The sequence below is a fragment of the Mus caroli genome, unplaced genomic scaffold (genome assembly GCF_978045245.1).
Source record: "Mus caroli unplaced genomic scaffold, Mus_caroli_1 scaffold_17, whole genome shotgun sequence".
Lineage (NCBI taxonomy): Eukaryota > Metazoa > Chordata > Mammalia > Rodentia > Muridae > Mus > Mus caroli.
Genome location: NW_028227272.1, coordinates 40177613 through 40200531, shown reverse-complemented (window position 1 = coordinate 40200531; position 22919 = coordinate 40177613). Strand labels below are relative to the sequence as shown.

At 35.5% G+C, this 22919-nt stretch overlaps 1 protein-coding gene, 1 non-coding gene and 1 pseudogene across 19 annotated transcripts in view; all 3 read right to left on the bottom strand.

Annotated features, from left to right (window-relative positions):
- Window positions 1-22919, bottom strand: part of Zbtb20 (zinc finger and BTB domain containing 20) — a 765654-nt gene that overhangs the window by 447339 nt on the left and 295396 nt on the right. For 15 of the 18 annotated variants that reach the window (XM_085832267.1, XM_029470523.2, XM_085832261.1 and 12 more), the window contains one exon: window positions 1401-1474. The exons of the other annotated variants lie outside the window; for them this stretch is intronic. The gene's annotated coding sequence lies outside the window, so the exon portion shown is untranslated. The remainder of the gene's footprint in view (window positions 1-1400; window positions 1475-22919) is intronic. 18 annotated transcript variants of the gene reach the window in all.
- Window positions 8798-9792, bottom strand: LOC115029571 (large ribosomal subunit protein uL3 pseudogene; annotated as a pseudogene).
- Window positions 13325-13513, bottom strand: LOC115029669 (U2 spliceosomal RNA). The gene has a single exon (XR_015045800.1). It is a non-coding gene; the product is annotated as a U2 spliceosomal RNA (small nuclear RNA).

Genomic DNA, 22919 nt, shown 5'->3' with positions numbered 1-22919 from the left:
AGGAATCTCAGATTTCTGACTTTTTAAAATGTTTTTAATCATACTAAGAACATAGCTTTTTATGTGTATTTATCCATTACAGTGATAAATATTGGGGATTAAAAAAATGAATGACCTTACTTTTTGAAACCTTACTGTCTAGAGGCTTGAACTGTTGTGATTACAACAAAATTAGCAACCATTACTTATGTTTCAGTCTGGATCTGCAACAAAACCAAGATGCCAAGGTGCCCTCGGTTCCATTTCTCTCAAAAACAAAACAAAACAAACAAATAAAAAAGAATTTAGGATTTGTCAGACAAAGGATGCAGACATGTTAACCCCTAGGTCTGACTTCAGACACTAATCAAAGACTGTAGCGAAGGAAGTGAAGTGAAATGGAGGAATGGTCTGGCCCTCTGGGAGGACCTGCATGGCAGAAACCAGGACACAGTAAGGACACCACATTCGGCACCCCCACATAAGACGTGATGTTTAAGACTGACAGAAAACATCAGACTGCGAAACTTAGGAGGCCCCAGAAACCTGACTTTATTTAAAAAAAATGTTTATTTTGATCCAAAACATGTATAGCCTCTTTCCTTATACTATTTCTCACCCTGAATGCAAGCACTAAAATGATTTTCTTTCTCTCTCCCACCAACTATAAGCTTCTGTTTCCTACCCTGGGCATCTGAATCTTTTATTTGCTCCAGTTCTATTCACTGCCTGTTATTCAGACATTGAAATCCCAAATGTTAATTGTTCTTCCAAGTACATTGACAAAACAGCAGCTAAATAAGGGTAGAGCAGACTGTGGTAGACTCTGACATGCATTTATGGAACAATGGGACTGAGAGACAGCCTTGTAGCTCACGGGAAGACATAAGATGTGCTATTTTGACTGTTTCGTAGCAGAATGGGGAACACGCGCACACAAGGGAATTATGCATTTTTACTTAGGTTTGCCCCAAATCTTCAGGCTATAGAATCCTGTGATGTCATCAGGAACTTTCCATTTCCATTGACACAAAGGCTAAAAATTCCTAGTGACATCACCAAAGAAACTGAAATTTACTTTGATTCAAAAGAATTCATTTACCTCTTAAGAGTCTGGTTTAAGAATGCACACATCTTTCCACACAGGATTTATGCCACCATGCTGATACACAGTGGGCGACACCCTCCCTAATGAAATTCAAACCTGCCAAAAGAAAGGTTTCATAATTTCGAGGGAATAAAAGCCACCCTGAAATATTGAGCTCAATAACTTTCTTTAAAAAGGAAATCATTTAAGGATATATTTCTTTGGGGACATTCAGATGTTCCCTCTCGACTGGTTACTATGATAGCAGTGGTTTTGTCTCTTTGTGGATTGGTCACAGAAAACACAGAGGAAGGTAAAGGAAGCTCCCACTTACAGGAACACAGTGCAGCCCAATCTTTTGTTTTTAAGGTGCAGTGATTTCAGTCTCAAAATGTAACTTCAGGCAGTCTGAAAAGAAACAGGTTAAAATCTCTTTCAGTTATAATTGGTATTTCAGATTTAATTAAAAATTAAACTTTCATAATGTTTCCCCATCCAAAGCAATGCATTATCAGTCAAGCGGAGCTTTTTTATCCCTGTTAAGGGGGAAAAAGAAAGAAAGAGAGAGCGAGCAAGAGAGAGGGGGAAAAAAAAAAACCTTTTCCCTGAGTGGATTCTAAATGAAAATAAAAGGATCTAGAGATGAAACAAAGGTAATTCTGAAAAAACCCAAATCTCCCTCCATGTCAAGGGCTGCATTGTGGTATGGGTAGACATTTCTTACAGTGAATTTATTTACAATATAAGCAATTTAGAGGAAAAAGAAATATCCCAAAGAAGAACTTCACAACCCAAAGAATAGGGAAACCATTAAGATCATAGGACAACATGGAGATATCGGTGGATTGAATATACAGGTTAAAGGAAAATTATGACTGAGAGAAATTAGAAAAACACTAATAGGTGGTTTCAAATGATTTACCTATGGGGGCAAGGCTGCAAATTAGAGGTAAACCAATTGAGTTAGCAACACAAACTGCAAAATTCCTACCACACTGCATTAGGGGCTGCCTGTGCCCCACTGCACATCATACTGAACTTTGTGTACCATCCTGTCACCAATGTAACATGGGAAGGTCATAAGGGTTGACTGAGACATCCTGGTTTAAATGTCTACCTTAAAAAAAAAAACTTTAATCTTCAAATTAAGAGTTCAAACATTCAGTTCTCCAATTGTATCCCACAACTTTGGGCTTAAAACATCCTACTGTTTCTTTTTCAATCTTTTCTTCAAACACCATCCTCTACAAGTACTAGCAATAAAAGAGTCACATATATACTACATTAAGTCATTCCTATTTTTAGCTTCAAATAACTAACACATAAGTGTTTAGAAAAAGGTATTTTAAAATGTTAAATGGAGCTATCATAATTATCTTCCTTATTTTACTATACTGCAGTATTTTAAATATATATTTGTTGCCCTGATTGTTGTAGGTTTATGTCTGACCCTCACATAATGCAAAGTAATATTTTAATATTTCCACATATGAGATCATAATCATAAATCATCCCTGAAATTGCACCTATTATTAGAAAATGCATCTGGTTCTCACTTGCAAATCCTGTTTTTCTTTGAAATATATGGAAGAATAATTTGAGCAATGTGTCTATTTGATGTACATACATTTTAAATGCAAACTTGCTCATAATTCATACTAAAACCACCCATGAATGGGATTAGATTTTAGAAAAAAAATACTGACTGACTTACTAAACTTTCCCTCTGCTTCCCAAATGCCTGAATTAGACTAAAAATGCACCCGTGTAAAGACAGAAATTATGGAGGCGTCACCAGGGACAACTGAATGAGAGGAGGGGAGAGCACAGAGATCCTTATAAGGCAACCAAACATTCATGAAAGACACTGACAAAAATAACTGTGCTCAAAAATTATATGGAATAACAATAACCCCTGATAAATGATTCAGAAACACAAAAAATGTCCATTTCTAGATAAATCTGAATCCCACTTGGTATTGTTCTCACCAACAAAATGTGGCCAGTGAAACAGACGCACTGTCTGGCTTGGAGCAGTAAAGGTGAGTGGAATCAGATCAAATAGACGCACAGAGAAGTAACTGAGAAGTAGCAGTTCAGTTCTGTCAGATTTCCTTTTCCTCAACCCAGCAGATGTGGAGTAAAGGAAACCATTCAAAATCATCAAGTCCACTGTGAAGAGACGGCATGAAGTCACACACTCCCTCCCTCCCTCCCTCCCTCCCTCCCTGGCCTCTCTGACTGGCTTTCTTCTCCATTTCTGTCTCTTTCTCTGTCCCTCTCTCTGGTGAGGGTAATGAAGCTCAAAAATAACATCTTGTATCCTGTTGAGGGAAACTTGGTCACAACTATCCTTCCAGATGACAAACTCATTCTTAAATGTCTGTTTCTCCATGCAAAGAAAGCAGAGCAGTGAGCAAGCAGACACAGCCCTACTTAAACTCCCAATACCACCACTTTTAATTCCTGGGCTGCATCATCACGAGGAGCACTGAAGTTTATTTACATTATGCCTAACCTCAAATAGGACCACAAATAAGCCTAATAACAGGACTGTTCTGTGGCACTCAGGCAAACGGCTGGGCAAAACAGATGGATCTTGCTTTGCGCCAGGACTCAAAAAATACAGTCGCCAACTCACTGTTGGCGATTACGTATCTTGGCCCAAAGATGGACCTGGAAGTGGGACCAGTTGTCTTTGATATGAATACTGCTCCTCTTCATTGCCACATGAACAAACCATTAGCTCTGTCAGTTAGCAGTAGGGTGCAATATTAGGTAGAAATTGCTTGAAGGCAGATCATTAAGGAAAGGGCAAAATTCTGAGGGCACACTGAGATGGAGGAGCAGAAAATCAGAAGAGGGTATTATTGCTGCCCTCCTCTCTGCTTTTCATCTTCCAGCTTTCATGTTCACAACTGTGCATGGAATCTACCTTAAAGATAGATCTAAATCCACCTTAAAAATAGATCTACGAAGCATGTATTGTGAATAAGAATTTCTCCTGACACATCAGTTTCTAAACTCTTTTTAAAAATGAATCTTAGGCAATAGTGACATGAACACTGTTGGCAAATGTTCTAAGAAGAGTTAAACTATGAGGATTTAGAGAGTGCAGTCAGTAGCCAATGATACAGTGGGGTCAGTGTAAATTAGGAAGTCCCAGAGAAGGATTCTTTCTGCACACAGCCTTCAGTGAAACAGTGAGGTACTTTGCACTGCATGCTCTACAGACTCTAAGAAGCAGCAAATAAGGTATCTGACCACTCTACAAGTCACAAGGCCACACACAAAGCCCTTACTCCTACAGCAAAACCACAAAGAGTGGTGAAACCCCTTGGGTCCCAGCACTGAACAGGAACAAAGGTGTCTTCTAACCACAGTCTACCTCATTTTCAAATCCTCACATAGATAGGCAATGAGATATCCACTTCGGAGTAGGCCACAGAGCTTCAAGGGAAAAACAAGCAGAACCCCAGCTAGGAGGTTTGTTAACTCAAGCACTTCTCCTAATGTCCTCCCGAGTATTCTGCCCTGATTTTACTCTTTGCTTGGGTTATTTTTGCATGTTCAGTAGATCTTTTATGGCTTATTAACTTTGACACTGTACATACTTGACTCTTGAAAGACACATGATGTGAGTGACTGTGGTCAGCATAGAATGTTAATAGAGAAATTTGCTTTTCAGTTGAATTTTCCTTTTGAAAAAATCGTTATGGAAAATTTTGAACACATGGAGAGTAAAATGTACAGGGGGGGGTTGCATGCACGTACTGCCTGCACACACATTTTCCACCTTGTCTCTGCCAGTGTTTCTTCTACCAGATCATTTACAAGGCAATGCCAGATAGCATATCACTCACTCATAGAGGATTTACTGTGATCCCTAAAAGGTAACTTTTTGTAAACATAAAAATGACTTTTTTCACACCTAAAATAAAATGATTCTTTAAAGTTAGTAAATGGTCTATTGATGTCAAGTAATATCAGCTCTTCCATGATTATCTTTCTATTATTCCAAGAATCCCATTCCGAATGTCCAACTACATGGCTTTGCCATGTGTCCGTACTTTCTCTGGTCTTTGTAATTTTTTGTTTGTTTTTCATTATTTTCAGTTATTGAACTAATATTTGCTAGTACTTTTTCATGAATAGACTGGAATTATGACTTACCAAATGGCATACAAAAAGATTTATTATTATAATATTGGGCAGTGCATGCTGTCAACATGACACATAACTGAGGATGTTAACCTTGGTTACTGGGTTAAGATATAACCATCATTTTATACTTTTAACAAACACTTTTATCTTAACACTATATAATAGCATAACTTATAGAACATATGTATGTCTGACTTTCATCTCCTGTCCCGGGAAAGAAAACACTGACACAATCAACTTAGAAAGACAGGGTTGGTTCATTTAGCTTACAATCCCAAATTACAGTCCATTATCATAGGGAAGACGAAGGAGCAGGAACATGAAGTAGCTAGTCATAGTCCATCCACAGACAGGAACAACAAATCAATACATGCACGCTAACACTACAGGCACTCTAGACTGCATTAAACCTGGGGCCCAACCCAAGAATAATACAGTCCAAATTCACAGGAAGTCTTTAAACCCCAGGGACACAAATTTAGGAAATCCCTCATAGGAATAACCTCAGGCCAACTTAATCTAGGGAATTTCTCATTGAGACTCGTTTCCAAGGTGATTCTACATTGTGTCAAAAAGACAATCAAAACTACCCATAACATATTATACTTACTATCAATAATTTTGAGTACATTCAGAGTTATTCAACAATAAACACAACACAGTTTGAGAAATTGTCACATTTCAGATTGCCTCCATATATTTTAGCTGCTGAATGGAATTTATATAGTGCATAACATTTTTATGTCAATTTGTCAGCTGATGTGCATTAAGGTAGTCTCCATCTTTTGTCTATTATGCATAATACTGCCATGAACATCCATAATGTGGAAGTCTTTGTATGGATACATATATTATAAATAAACATATATATTCTATATAAGTTATATATATATATATTTTTTTCTCTTTGGAATGCACTGAGAGGTGGAATTATTTGGCTCTCAGATTTCATTTATTTTAATTGTTAAGAAATTTACTACATACTTGAAATAGAATATTCAATGTTGCACTCACACTAGCTGTGGTGGATGGTTCTACTTCTCCATATCTCAAAGGATACTGTAAATGCCTTAAAAAGCAGAATTATAACTAACACAGAAGTATGAATTGGTATCTTCTGGTTTAAGTTTACTTTTCCCTAAGTTCAATCATGTTGGGAATCTTTTCCTGTTTTTATGGCACTTTCTATTTCTTTTTTCAGGGAAATATATATTCAAAATATTGACAGTTTAAAATGGATTTTTTATCATATCATGGAATATTTCCAAATATATTATGAGATAATTTATGATTTATAAATAACCATAACAATTATGATAAAATGATGACTTGTCAATCTATGAAAAATCTTGTGTCTGGTTTTTTATCTGTGTTTTATCATCTGATTTCTATGATGAAACTCACAAATTCTTAATTTTGTTGAAGTTCAAGTTATCAATTTATTCTTTTTCTGTAGGCACATTTTTATTGAAAATTTCATGCATTTCAAATTCATTCTCCATTTTCTTCCAATTTCTTTCCTCTTCCTTCCAACTTCATGTTTCTCACTGACCCCCTGTGTGTATGTATGTATGTGTGTGTGTGCTTGTGTGTATGCTTGCATGTGTGTCTGTTTTGAAAGCCAAGGGTCTAATTAGTGTTGCTGTGTACACAAGAGTGTAGAACCTTTTACTGGACACAGGTAGCTTTTAAATGGCAACAGATATGAAAAAGAGTTCATTAATTACCAAACAGATACTCAGACAGGGATGGGACTTTTTAACTGGTATTTTGGCTGGCTTCATAATATACAGGTGTTGTGCATGAAGTCATAGCCTCTGTGAGCTCATGCAGGCAATTATCCTACCACGTTCAATAAGTAATACTTCATTGCAATGTCCACTATCTTGCGCTTACACTCCTTCTGCCCTCTATTCAATAATCTATAAATCCATGGAGGAAAAGGTATAGTACTGATTGTCATAGACTGAGTAGCTATTGTTCTCTCTATTAATCATCACCTAATATAAAAAGAAATTTCTTCAATTCATGAAGGATGAGAGATATACTAATCTATGGGTATAAAGATGGCAACTTAGGGGACAATTTAATACAATGTTCATTTTGAAAAATAATAGTATTAGGTCTCCCCTATTCCTATGACCTAGACAGTCAGAAAGCTTTGGCCTAGTTAACAATATCAGTAATGGATTCCATCTTGCACAGTGAGTATTAAATCCACTATCACACCAGTGGGTTTAGCTTGCCAGTCCAATCATTACTAGGATGTTATTCATTTTAAAATCAAGGTTTTAATGGCATATCTAGGGACTCTTTCTGATACAAACTCATAGCAATTTTCTTCTCTAACAACTTCAAGTTTCATAATTCTAGCTCTTGAATTTAGGTCATGGATGGTGTGAGGTAAATATGTACAATATATAAGAAGTCACATGGTCTTTACACTTTACCTGGCAATGCCAAATTGCTTTGGTACCTCTGTGAAAACTATCTGACCAAAAATCAAGCTTAATTTTCTGGCCTCTCAACTTCACTCCATTGATCTATAAAGGATTATCAGAGTCTCTTCCTCGTTAGATTTTGAACAATAAGTTTGAAGATAAGATACTGTATGTAATCTAATTTTGGTTCCTTTTTAATCAGTAATTTAAGTTTCACATTATTTTCAGTGTTAGAATTAACTTATCAGCTTCTGAAAAAATATTATTTTTGATGCTACTGCAAATGGAATTTTTGTAATTTCATTACAATGAACTTATATATAGTTAATTTGCCAAACTCCTAATTAGTTCATTAGTGTGTTTATGTAATTTACATAAATTAAGTAATATACTTAATATTGTATATGTCATGTTATATTATCTACAAATAAAAATCATTTTTACGTTTCATTTTTCCACTGACTTCTCTTCCTTAGGGCTTCTTTTCTTTTCCTTCCTTTCCCCCTTTCTCCCTTCCATGTCTCATCATTCTGAACTCAAGTTTATTATATCATCACATGCAACAGGTTAGATATGACAGCCTTGATGCTTTTCCACCTTAGCAGTGAGATTCTATCAATATATTTATATTTTAGAGTTTTCATAGCTGTCTCCCGGAGGGTCAGAAGTCCCCTGTTTCTCGATCATTGAGACTGCTGAAACAAATAGATGCTCTCATATGTCCATTAAGATGGTCAATTCATAGTCTATGAATATGGTACTGTACACTGATTGATTATTGGATTCTAAGCCATTCTGGGAAGAATCCTACTGGATCAGGGTGTGCAAATGCTTTCCTATATTATTATATTTGAATAGCGTGTTTAAGATTTTGCTGTCTATTTTCAGTACAGGTATTGATTTTGTTTTTTCTCTTTGTTGTTAAATTTTTGTCTATTGACTTCAAGGTTTAATTCTCATTTTTTAAAAGTGATCTATTTCCTCCCACTATATTCACAAAAACTATTTAAAAGATTGCAATTTTTTCTTTAGGTTTTTTTTTTTTTTTTGGTAGAATTTATCTAGGAAACCATCAGTATTTAGAGTGAGTCTGTCCCACCTCCCTCCTTCTCTTCTTTCCCCCTCCTTCTCTCTTTTCTCACTGGCCTTATCAACTTTACTTATCTAATGTTTATAGGCCTAAGTTCTATATTTCTTTCTAGGTAGCCTTCTTAACCTGAACATTTCCAGGCTGCTTCGTTTAACTGAATTGCTGATTGAAACTGGAATGTCTCACACCATAGTTTTATCTTAGAATATTTTTTACTTCTATGGGTTTTCTTGTGACCACTGGCTACCCCTCCTTCATTTCTGATCTTGGTAAATTATTATCTTCAGCTCTTTGGTGAGTCTAGCTAAAGTTCTGCCAATTTCATTGATTTTATTATTTTGTTCTTGAAATTCTTTTTCCTCTTTCCCTTTCTTTTTCCTTTCTCTGTTTCTTTCTTTCTCTTCCCTCCTCCCTTCCCTGCCCCCCTTTCTGCTTTGCCATTGGGAAAGATGTTATTGAGACCTGACCAGATGTACAAGGTACTTCAAGCACATTTAAGCACCTTCTTCATTGACAATCTGGTCTTTCTTGCATGGTTCCATGAATGCTGTCTTCTCTTATGTGGTCTGGAAATGACCATCAACAATCCCGAGATGGCGTCAAACAAGTTCATGTCAGTTTCCTCCAGAGCTCATCATTTGGTCTATACCAGCAAGGTTTTGCAGAAACCTTTGCCTCTTGGTTCCTACCACACAGCCTTTCAGCAGCACAAAGTCACTGTTCATTTCAACATAACTGACAATGCCACCGAGTAAGTTGAGGCTCTAGTAAGATAGATCATATTTGAACATGCAGAAGCATTGTTCTTGATCAGCTTGCCACCCTTGATAAGCTACCCCTGATAAATCTTATAGATTTTTAAGATGATAGTCCTTTTAGCCAGCTCAAGCTACAGATAAGGTCACACAGGGAGAGTGCCAGGCTCTAATACAAGAAAACTTGGATAACCCTAGGTGGGTTTTACAGAGTAGCTTCTTTTCAGGCCAGCAATTAGAGTCCTGTTGGTAGCATTTCCTTTGGTCAACCTGATGATATCATCTCATCTTTCTCCTACAGTCTCCCTAGGGCCCAGTGTAGTTTCTCAGCCCCTGTGACATACTCAGCTGGCATCTCCATTAAGCTGACCTTCTTCTGGAGCAGAGGGAGCACACATATCTGTTGGTGGCAACTAATGTGGATGCCTTGGCAGTCATTCTTTGTGTTACTGAAGTCCTCCTACAGTGGTCTCTTGCCTATGCTGTCTTGCCATTTCTTGCAGTATTGGTGAAGGCCTTCTCCTTACATTTCTGTGTTTTTGTAGAAATACCTTTTATACTTGTTACTGATGTGTGAGGGAAAGGCAGTCTTGAAGGTGCAGAGGACTTGTTGAATTTCCACCTGTCTCACAATGCCCACAGCCAGCATTGGTGGTGTCTCAGCAATGGTTACACCTGACACAACTTCCTTTTGATCACTTTGGATCCTGCCTGTCCACTTCACCGATGATGTGGGTCATGCCAGCTTTGCAGACTAGAAACGATGTGAGGTGGAAAGGCTTGGAAGGGTCATCCCTGAGGAAGGTCTTCACTTTCCCACCATGAAAACTACTATGCTTTTGAGGTAAGAAGCCCAAGGACTCATGCCTGGGAGCAGAGATTATTGGTGAGACACCACAGCATCAAACACTACCAACAGAGACCTTTTCTTTTCTAGTCTATTAATTTCTTATTGCTATTAATTTCTTTCTTTTGGTTTGGGGTTTATTATACAGTTATACTATATATTTACCTATCCATGCTACTTATCTTACTGTCACTGTAAAGAAGTAAATATCAACTTATGAAAATATAAAGATTATTTTCTTTTACATTTTGAAAGTTCCATTAAATGATCCAGTGGGCCAACTTATTGGAGGCCGCAGAATGGACAGCATATCACAGATAGAGACTATGTTACAGCAAATCATTCAGCAGGTCAGGAAACATAATGAAAACTAAGAACCAGTAACTTCCCACAAGCCCTTACAAGACAACAACTTCATACACATAAAGCCCTCCTACTAGGTTCTGTCACATCATCAAGATCTTCCTTAGGGACTCTAGCTTTAACAAATGGCTCATCTACAAACAGGGGTACTACATAATTACTGGGGCTGACTGTCCCATTTATTTTGGTACATTTTAGTCACAGTTTATTCTCAATTCCTTTTAGCTTAAATGTTTTATTATTAATAAACTGTCTATCTGAAAAATATGATTTTTTCATATTTAAAGATAGTTTTGCTAGATATAAAATTCTTAATTAATTATTATTTTCATTTTTATTTTCCTTTTAAAAATTTCTTTGACTTCTGACTTTGTTTCTCTAAAAAGTTGGGTATTAATGAATGACTCTCCTGTAAACTTTCAACCACCTTTTCTATTTGCATTTGCAAGATTGTTTTTACTTTCCTTTAACTTCTAAAACTATTGTTCAGAACTATTGTAAGCCTTTTTTGAGTTAGGATAGATAACAGAGTGTTCTAGTTAACTGACGAATATAATGGACTGGAGGTTAGGTGTATCTTATACTTTATAAATTACAAAATGATAATAGTTGTGTTCAATTTATATTTGAGAGGAAAGAGTCTTTTAACTGGACAAAAGCAGGGATATGTGGATTGCTGTCTATATGCAGGTGAGGGCAGATACAAGATAAGGCTAGAGCCTGGGATTGGGCAGTGGATAAAGAAAGTGGGATGAGAGTTTTAAAGATGGGAGAGATAGGAAGACACAAGAAGAAGAAAGGAAGATGTAGGAAGAAAAAGATGAACCAGATTTCATGCGGCTTTAAATAGCTACAAGTAGTTATGAACATCTTATAAGGGATGGATAATTATAGGACAATTTGTCTTACCTAGGTGGGCAGTTTATATCAATGGGCTCTGAGTTCATTGTGTGGGCATTTTGAGGGTTGAGAATCAACTGATATAAATCTGACTGATAAATTATAAGCCTCTACAGTTTTGATTTTACTGGGTTATGGGGATTTGTGACAGCTAACCACAGGGGTCAGATGACTGGGAATATGAGCAGGATCCACCTCAAGAGAACTGTGAGATGGGCTGCCAACAACGGGGACCATGGAGACCCTGGACGCGATAAAATCCCTTTACTAGAAATTAGCTAGAGCTAGTGTGAGTGCATGATTTTTTCTATATTTCACACAACAGTTACTTGTATTGATCTTAAGTCATTTTTTCAGGTATAAGATAAAATATTAAAGTAGTTTTGATTTGTATATCCATGATGGCTAAAGATGTTGAACATTTTTTTTAAGTGTTTTTCAGCTGTTTGAGATTCCTCTGTTGAAAAGGTTCCGTGATTTCCTATCTCAGCCAACCACTGGACTGAGCACAGGGTCCCCAATGGAGGAGTTAGAGAAAGGACCCAAGGATCTGATGGGGTTAGCAGCTCCATAGGATGAACAACAAAATGAACCAACCAGTAACCCCAGAGCTCCCAGGGACTAAACCACCAACCAAGGAGTACACATGGAGGGACCCATGGCTCCAGCAGCATATGAAGCAGAGGAAGGCCTTGTGGGACACAGATTGATGCCCCAGTGTAGGGGAATGCCAGGACAAGGAAGCAAGCAGGAGTGGGTGGGCTGGTGAGCAGGGGAAGGGGGGATGGGAGAGGGGGTTTTCTCAGAGGAAACAAGAAAAATGGATAACCTTGGAAATGTAAATAAAGAAAATATATAATAAAAAATGAAAAAAGCAGTGATAAAATGACTCCTAGTGATATTCTGCTATACTCATAGATCACTCCATTATTTAGTTATCACAAGAGATGCTTTCTATTGCAGCAGATGGGAATAAATACAGAGACCCACAGCCACAGTCAGATAACATGCAGAGAGAGGAGGAGAAATGTAGAGGGAGAGGGAGATACCTTAGAATGCACCTCTAAATGGGATGTCCCCATCAAATCCCTCCCCTCCAAGCTCAGGGAAGCCTTCAGAAGAGCAGACAGAAAGACTGTAAAAGCCAAAGGGGCTAGAAGATACCAAGAGTACAAGCCATAACAAGATACAAGAAGACTAGATACAAACCTCAGAATCGAGGCTGAACAAGGCAATCCAGAGGAAAGGGGTTCCAACATCAGGCAAAAGAGTCAGAGACACCCCTTCCCCCCACACTCCCACTGTTAGGAGTCCAGTAAGAACACCAAGGAAAACAACCATAAATCCATGTTTAGAGGACCTACTAGGGACCCATGCAGGTTCTGTGATTTCCTATTCAGTCTCTTTAAACCTCTATGAGTCGTGAAGCTTGTTCTTTTATAATAAAGAGAAAGGGAATGAATCAAGATAGGAGAGAAGATGGGGAAGAACTGAGGAAAGTAGAAGAATCTGCAACCCAGATATATTACAGGAAAAAAATTATTTTCAATAGAAGGGGAAAATAAGAAAAATAAATTAAGACCTAAATCAAAAGACAAAGATATCATATATATATATATATATATATATATGTATGTATATATGTATATATATACACACACATATATATATATGTATATATATACGTATATATGCATATGTGTATATGCATATGTGTATATAAATATATACACAAACACACATAAACACTTATACACATATAGCTGAAAGGATCTACTAGCTGAGAATGACTGTTATCTTGAGTCATCATGGAATGCTGAGAACTTTTGACCTATACTGAGCTGAACTATTTTATACTTGATCTTAGCCAAAAGGCCGAGAAGCGATGAGCTGAACTATTTTAATCACTTGGCGAGCATAACATACACTCTAGACTTATTATAAGACAAAAAGCATTTCTTTAAGGTCTCACTACTTTCTTTGATTACGGTTTGCATGTATGAACTTATTTCATGTTGAATGATTTTCTGGGCTCACTCAAGGCATATTTTTAAATATATTAAGGGGATAAACTTCATAGGAAGTAAAATATGAAAAATTATGAAGATCATATATAGAAGGGAGAATAATATTTATTGGAAAATTGACTCTTTAAATGAAGATCCACAATAAAATTCCCTTAAGAATAAACTTGCAAAGAATATTTATGATATGAATAAAATTAAAAAATCACTGATATCACATAAGACGAAGTAAACATTCAGAATGTGTTACTAGAAAACTTCAAAATTTATACTCGAAAGACACCAAGAAGTATAAGAAAACAGGGAACTATGTATAGGAGAGATACAAAATGTACAAAATTTAACTCTGAAATGTGATTTTTCTGAGTCAAAACTAATGCTTCATACTTACAAAATCTCAGAGAAATCAAGACCAGCCTTGATTAATGCAGGCACAGCAGCTATAGCTATTTCCTTTTGTCCTAAGAACTGTAAGAATTACGATTTCTATTTGAAACCTAAGAAATATAGTTCGTAATAAAACTCTTGTACAGCACAGACACTGCTCAAAGTATAAGTCTTCCAGAAGACGGAGTATGACAGAAGTGCATTGCCTTGGTTATCACTCAGTTAATATCCAAACTATTATAATGAGAATTCCAAGCCTGCAGTCCCACCAGGGAGGCTCTGGAGACAAATATTTGGATGGAATTAGGGTCTTCCAAAATGGAATATCGGTGCTTAGTCTCTTACGAAAAGTAGGTAGATATTTCCTCTGTCGTGTATTTTGTTAGGCTTTACAGCTTCTATTGGAGGATTCAACTGAATCGCAAAGTGATAGTTGTTTTTAATAGTAAGAGAGAATAGTTGTATTTTAGATGCCCTCTATTATTCACTGTGATGTAATGGCAGCAAAATATCCATGTATACAAAATATATGGAAAAGTTCCTGAAATGACTGCAGCCCTTCCAATGGAGCTTAGTTCCTACATATACTCTAAAAAATTCAGAGTGGAATATCTGTATGATCTGAAGCTCTTAACTCTAAAATACTAAATCGCTTCCTGTCAATTTCTCTCTTCCTACCCTTAGTATTTGTAGTACATGTTTCCCAAAGTATATGGTGACAGTCCAATGCTTCCAAGTGTACATAATATAATAAAGCCAAGAGCCTTTTATATTTGTATATATGTGATGTATGTGTGTGCACATGTGTGTCCAGGTGTGCCTCCCCTGTACATGTATTGAAGGTTGGCATTTGTGGTCTGCTCTGTTTGATCTTCAGCTCATTGTTTTTGAGACAATAGTTTCTCATTGAACATGCATCTTTTCCCGCAAATCACATGCTCTTACCATGCCTTTTGGTTGTCCACCAGAAGTTGAGTAACTCTATTGCTGAAGATATACCTTTGTTTCAAGATACAGAGAAATCAAGCTGGAACTGATCTGGAAGCTTCTTTTGGGCTGGCTAGCTTTCATAGTGATAAAAGGTGCAATTTAGGCTGCCCTGGGACGAAACTCAGCAATGTTCTAGGCAGCTGTGAATCCTGCAAATGACAATGCAAATAAAATTTGCCCAGCAAAATTGTCCACTGGCACAAAAGTGACTGTTATTGTGATATCTCATCACTGTATGGATTGGACTTGTAGTCTATCCATAAAAAGGCATTAATTCTGAGTACTGTCCACCCAGTCAAATGACTGGATACATACTACCGCTGGTTAAAGAGTCACGGTGTCAAAAAGCTTTCTTGATGTTCACATTTCTTCGCATAGACAAAGGCTACATCAAGACTCACCAGAGAAACTTCTCTTTACAATGAACTGTGGAATATGCTGACTCATACACTCAAAAAGTGATGACTGAGTGTCAAGCTCTAAAAACAGGACACTTAAACTGTCAGCTTTAGCACTCAGGAAGCATTGCACAAGGAATGAAGGAATATATGAGTAGAAAGTTATGGGAGAAAGAATGCAAGAGCAGGAAGAGAGAAAATGGACAGGAAATGTTACTTTCCAAATAAGGCCGACTCACTGCACTCAGGACCTCAGATCAGGTTTAGTTGCCTGCCTTGGGTATGGGCCTGTAGTCATTCGTCTGTCATAGATGGGGAGATTCACTGGGCCACAACTGTCCCTGGTCAATTATTAACTCACAATAGGAAGAGCCAGTAATTGACTTCACTTGTGTAGTCAGGGTAAGCTCAGAAGGCTCTGATGAATAGTTCAAAACCCATGGTTACACGATGTGCCTCATTAAATGTAGTGGTCCATAAGACAAAGTGAAGACTTCATGAATGTGAGAAATGGACAGGCAAGGGGACAGGTTGACAGTGGTGAGAGAGAGAACAGAGTGGGGTGCAGGTAACTAGACTGTATCATATGCATATTTACAGCTGCCAAAGAAGACAGTTAATAAATATCAATAATAATCATGAAAAAATTTGATGGAAAATACAGAATTATATAAGAAAATTACAGGCATCAATAATTTGTTCATACAATAATAATCACCACTACTGTAATTTAAGATAATATTCCAATGAGATACATTTTTATGAGTACGTGTTTGTATATGTGTGCACATGTGTACAGAGATAATATCCTGTTTATTCTTCAATCGCTCTCCATTTTATTTTTGAGAGAAGGTTTCGAACTGAATGTCAAGCCTGCTGATTGGCCTGGCCTGAAAATATAGGAGTCTTCCTCATTTTGATTATCAAGCAGGCATGCACCACCAAATCTACCTTCTTATATGGGTGATCTCAGGATTAGGTCAGCACATTACCCACTAAAACATCTTCTAGCCTCCAATGAGATAAACTTTAATACCAGCTTCATTTTGCTAAATTTGATTTACTGTACATCACTAAATTGCTTCTTCATCTCACTATTTATATGTAATGTAGAAATGAGCAATTTTTACACTAATTGTTTCTAAAGTTAACATATCAATTAATTAAGTAGCACTATATTCTATAGGCTTGATATTATCAACTTTTAAGTAACATTATCACTTGTTATTTCATAGATTTTGTTTGATCTAATCATGACACACATGATATATATATATATATATATATATATATATATATATGTGTGTGTGTGTGTGTGTGCGTGTATGCATATATATATGTACAGAGAGAGAAAGAGAGAGAGAGAGAGAGACATTACACAGATTATAAATTTTTTCCTAAATTATGGAGGTTAGCAATTGCTTCTCAAGAGAAACAAAATGGCATATTTGAAACTAAACGTTAGAGGAAAAAGTGCATTAGAGTAAAGACAAATTGTTTTAGGAAGCATCCTTACGTTTGTATTTTCATTCCTGCTATATTTACTATAGTACTACGACAGTAATATGCAAAATTAAATGTGGGATATGCTTATAAAGTTAAAGTGCTATAAAAGCTCAAACATGTATTTCTCAGGAGCCTAATCCAATTCTGTTTGAGGAGTTATCTTCTTTCTATGAACTCTGTTATGCAGAATTACATCATATCCCATGGCTCAGATTATCTACAATTCATAAAATACTTTTAAAAACTGTTATGAAGTAGGTTCTGTTAAATATTCATACAACGCCTTCTTCACTTGGTTCAGTACAGAAACACACTACATATCAATCTGTGCTCCATCAAGACAGTTGTTTCAATATAGTAAGTTGGGTAAATAGAGGAAGTGTGCTGTGCATAATTTATTTACATTTTAACAAGACCTCAAACAAATGATACCACACAGGAGGCTCACAGTAAGGCCGAGAAAGGCCTTCGGGTCTGGAAGCTATATAGTTTTTTTTAATAATACATAGAATAACAGTTCCATAGGGACAACTATCATGGTTGGTGATAAATATCATTTGATAACTGCATATAAAGTTGAGAAGGGATAAAATATTACAAAATATCATAACATTTTAAGAATATGAAACTGGTCCTACATATTAAAATTGTAAGCTATAAAGAATAATAACAAAAACAAAACAAACAACAAAAAAGTATAATTTAAGTCCAAAAGATGAAAACATTGACTTTAATACACCAGCATTTCCTGCTGGCATCACTTTTAGTAGATGTATCAGCACACAGAGTCCTCCTACTTTGCAAGTCAGTTCTTTGGTGAGTGGTTCTACAGTACTGGACAAGCTCTTTAATGAGAGAAAAGGTTTACAATGCGAGGCTGTCGGCATATACTAATCTTATCCCTATGTAGCATCAACTTTTATTCTGAAAACGGCTTCATACATTTAAATTGGTTCTTGATGAAAGATTTTAACAAAAACAAGAATACAGGGTTATAAAACATAAGAGATATGCTGGGCGTTGTGGTGCATGCCTTTAATCCCAGCACTTGGGAGGCAGAGGCAGGCGAATTTCTGAGTTCAAGGCCAGCCTGGTCTACAGAGTAAGTTCCAGGACAGCCAGTGCTACACAGAAAAACCCTGTCTCAAACAACCAAAAGAGAGAGAGAGAGAGAGAGAGAGAGAGAGAGAGAGAGAGAGAGAGAGAGAGAGAGAGAGAGAGAGAGAGATTATATAAATTACAAATACACATTCTGTTGAAATCAGGTATTATAATTTTGTCAGGAATTATCACCAGTAATACTATGTGGATTCATGTATATATTTAGCCAGTGTAGTTCCAAAGGAGGCAAAAATATCAGAAACACAATATAAAAGTATAAGCAACAAGTGATTACATAATTATAAAAGGTAACGATTATATGGAAAAAAGCTTATTTCAGAGGAAGGTAAATATGCAACCGGTAAATTTCATGTTTATTACTTTTTCTAAAGAATACATATTTCACTGCAATCTGTTTTATATTTTCCTTATTCATATCTACCAAGCAGAAAGCAAGCTCTTTGAAAGTTTGTGTCTGATTATTTATTATTTTCTTTATTATAATTCATAATAACTAGCATAATGTATAAAAATTAACAATAAATATTTATAAATTTATGTGTTTAAATTATAAAGGATCTAGTCAAAAGAACGTATCCTAAAATATAAAATATTTATATATACTATCTAAAAAAGTAATATCAAAAAGAAATTTAAAACTATGATGAATTGTATCATAAGGTAGGAAAATCATGATACATTTTATTAAGTGATTTGAGGCAATAAAATTAGTACCAAACCCACAATTGTGTGAATATTTACTGAAATCTCACCTGATGATTCAAAGAAACTCTTAAGATCAACAATATTCCAATCACAGTATCACACATGTGTCATTTCAGTCATTTTACCAGAGACAGTGGTTAACTATGTTTAACATCCAGTTTCCCAATTCGATAGAATCTATATAGTCCATGCTTTTGAGCCTTGAAATTTAGTGGGGTATTACCAAATTTTATGAATGTTTTTAGTTAGAATTCAATCACTATTCTTCTTGATGTAAAAAATCCAAAAGTATGACTGTAGTCATTTTATATTTAAACAATCTTTAAAATTCACATAGTGATATGAAATATAAAAATCTTTCAATATTTTCTTAGTAAATTTTAAATTTAAATTGTTTACTGATAATGTATGCATTATTTAGCAATGAGAAATCATGACTTTAAGTTATTTAATTGTCATTTTCCAAATTATTATATAGCCTTTTAAAGGGAAAGGCCAATGTATTTGAATTCCAATGTGTAATGAAATTTTTTTTCTGATCCAAAGTAAAGATTGAACAAATGTATAATAAATTAATTTGAATTAAAAATACATTACATGAAAATTCAAAGTCTTTCAAATTAGAGTTTCATAATGTTTCTCAATATGTCACATTTAACTTGAAAACAATTCTAATATTCAAAGAAAATAAAATTCTAATTTACTTTACCAATATCAAAGTATATTTATCCAAACCTTAACTATGAAAAAATGATAGTATTTCCATACATATAATCAAAAAGTATGCTTCATATCAAAATGATCACTTAAATGATTTAGAAATTTTAATTAATAAAATGAAACATTAAGCAATTAAAAGAGAAAAGACTAAACCATTATTGTTGGCTGATAATGTAATTGCCTTGAAAATTCAAAATAACTTCAAAGAAACTATTAACAGCTAAGGAAACAGAACTAATTGCAAACATTAAATAGAAGAGACACAGATTTTCTACTAAAATTTTGGAAAATAGAATTGAAACAATCCCAAATCCAAACAAGACCATGATCCATTTATACCCAGGAACTCTGGGATACAGACAAATACCATGTTAAGATTGACTTGTGACTATAACAATTCATAATGGAAAATATTATATAGTTCTGAATATGAATGCTGAATATTGCAAAGACACTAATACTAATTTATAGTTTTAATAAAATTTTATTGGAACATTTTATGAACTTAGTAAAGGGAAGGCATTGTGAATAATTTGTAGGTGACAATACCAAAAACCCCTCTGAATGAAGAAGAGCTGTTTGCGGAGTGCATGCCTGCTAGCACTTGGCAGACAGTGGGATCAGGGTAGGAAGGCTATCATCCTTAATGACGTGGCCAAGACAATTGCAGCCTGAATTATATGAGACCCTATCATAAAAAAAAGAGGGATGAAGGGATAGGAGAGGAAAGGAAAGATGAAAATAAGAGATTAAAATGGAGGTTTCAACCTAATAAATGTATAAACTGTGAAAGTGTGAGACACACCATGGAAATACTGTAGGAACCAAACAAGGACTGCCAAGGAGAATCTTCCAATGCTCCTAACACTTCTATGCAATGATGCTCTGGCGTGAGTGTGAGTGAAGGAGGACAGAGATTAACCACTCGGGCACAATTAAATAAGACCCTGAGTTCATACCTTAAGCTAAACTAGACTATTGAAATACTCGAAAACAATGTTGACTAGTTATGCAATATCAAGCTATTGGGCAATATAACAGCAAAAGAGAATATAACAACAGGATTACGCAGACAAGTACTTTTTTTCTCACATCAACAACAGCAAAGACAATAACATGACATTTGAAAACTAGGACAAACATTTTTGTACAATTAATGACTTAGCATTTAAAGACAATCTGACAAACCAGCATGATGACAGGAGTAAAGGACACAAGCAAACAGTTTATTAAAAGGAGGAAACAATGTCACATCAATATATATGAGGCACGCTAGTTCTATGTTAATGCAATCGATTGAACCAAAACAAAAGAAACCTTGGTTTTGCTTGCCAAATTGACAAATAATGATAATATTCAAAGCAAGGAGAAAATTACCTAGAAAAATCCATCCACATACAATTTAGCAAATGTTATTCAAAGAACCTTGAATGCACACTCTCTAACTCAGAAATTTACCTCTTCAGAAAGATGGATCCTCTGAGTAGAAGAAACCATGTTCAAGATCACTTTAGTGTCAAATAAGGAGGAGTGGCTTAAAAACTTTTAGTACGCAAGATACAATAATTTGAATGTATTAATAGTACACATTTTATAACTATCATAATTATTGATGCTGAGAAAGAAAATATACCATATGATCCAAAACTCATTTAAAACATACAAACACATATATTTTAGAGTTGTGCATAGAGTTAGAAGGAAGTAGGGGGAAATATTAGAAACAACCCTAATTGATGGTGACAATGGATTTAAAATTTAGTTGCATAATTTGTCTGTTTCCAAATTCTCTTTGATATGCATATTTTACCTTTATAGCTGATAAAAGCAGTTTGATGAAAAATTGACTTATATGGTTTCAGAATCCACTCAAGACACAATACCAAATATTTTTAGAAATTTTCTGTCCTGTATGTCTATAATTACTGTTAGGCTCTTTCGTCTATAAACCTCTTTCCATAGTATATTTGTATAAGATGTTTCTGTTAACTATATGTTCTTAATTTTTCTTTTTCTAAAGAACAGAATACTCTGACCCAACTGAAAGCCAAAGAATATAAAATCATTGTCTAGTGCCACATTTTATAATATAATATGTAGACTTTGTAGTACTGTGATGTCCATTTCTTTGTCTACTTAGAGGATTCATTGGCATTGGTAACATTTATATTGGTACCAAGTTTGAGTATATACAATCCAAAATTACTCACTTGGCCAATTTAGCCAATGCCAAGAGCTCTCTCCACCCCACATGACCAACAAAGAGAATAGTATACTTGCTTTGTATACTTCTGTTGACTAGATCACGAATGTGTTTAGTTTTTCTCAAAGTAAAAATAGGTAATACGGGAATATTTTGTCATTGTTTAAAAATAGCTGCCAAAGTCAAGACATGCACTAACCTTCTAAGTTTGCTGGCTCCATATTGTGTTTGAAGGCACACCCCCTCCAAATGTGTGCACTCACCATCTGCTACTGATCCACAGAATAATGCACTCAAGTCTGGTGTTGCTTGGCATAGGCAAAGACAGTCAATGTCCAATCTCATCCAGACATGTGCACCATATCAGGAACCTTATGACACAATCCTTAACATCAAAACAGCACTTTCAGGCCCCACTGCACATCAATCAAATAGGTATGGCAGTCAAGCTGATAGACAGAATCTAAGCCAATCCTAGATACCTACTGTGTCTAGATCTCTCCAGTGTGCCTGCAGCTCACCTTCCATTAAGATGATAGCTTTGGCTTAGGCTTTCATGCCAAAAGAAGTCCATGGAGTCACTCTGGCAAGAAGAAGGGTCTACATCAATGTCAACAACAACTTTCTTGCTGTCGACCCTACCATCTGTCCCCCTGCTCCCCACCTACTTTACTTTATGTGGACCTTGATGAATGAGATTTACTTAGTCCAAGATTCTAGTTTAGCCAACCTCTGCAGATGGGGTCAACATGACTGCCCTCTGGGCCAAACTCCCCAAATGACATAACGGATGGCTTTCCGGCAGAACATCTTTTTGAAAATTTGATATCAGGAAAACATTCATCGCAACCAAGTTTTCAAATTTTGAGTTTATGACAAATGCAGTCTGTTCAATTTCTAGTTAAAATGATTTTTTAATTCTTAGAAAATTTGAATGATAATGATAAATTTTACTTCTATAATATGTGTAAGTGAAATACAACTGATGGATGAAAGTAAAACTTGGGTAGTTTTTCAATTATTTCAATGTAGACTTAAGAAAAAGACGATAAAAATTATCAAAACAGTAACAGCAACACAAAAGTGAAAAAATAGCATTCTGAATTAGATGCAAAAATTGTAGAAGATATTGTATATGCTAAGTGGAATGTAACCATTTACATATCTGTTATCCAGAAGTTATATAACATTAACATAATTCTTGTAGAACAGTAATATTTAATATATGGTAAGCACGA